The sequence below is a fragment of the Tupaia chinensis genome, unplaced genomic scaffold (genome assembly GCF_000334495.1).
Source record: "Tupaia chinensis unplaced genomic scaffold, TupChi_1.0 Scaffold000192_1, whole genome shotgun sequence".
Lineage (NCBI taxonomy): Eukaryota > Metazoa > Chordata > Mammalia > Scandentia > Tupaiidae > Tupaia > Tupaia belangeri.
Genome location: NW_006159667.1, coordinates 266,072 through 266,372, shown reverse-complemented (window position 1 = coordinate 266,372; position 301 = coordinate 266,072).

Sequence of the window (301 nt, the reverse complement as noted above, 5' to 3'; positions counted from 1 at the left end):
CGGGGGCGGCGGCCCCGCCCCGGGTGGCGGGGCGAGCGGCCCCTCCATGCGGAGGCCGCGGCTCTGGGCGGGCGGGAGCCTCTCCGCCTGGAGGACCCAGGGGCCCCCGCTGGGCAGTGAGCGCAGCCTAGTAGGGTCCGGGGAGGGGGCGTGGCCTCCTGGGCGAGGCCAGCGTCCCAGGGGCGTGGTCTGTGAGTCGGGGCGGGACTTAAATGCCAGGGGCCGGGCAGCCTGGGTTGGGGGGTTTCTGGGAATTGACCCAGCTCCGCCCTTGCCATCGACCTCTTCCCCGCCCCTCCAC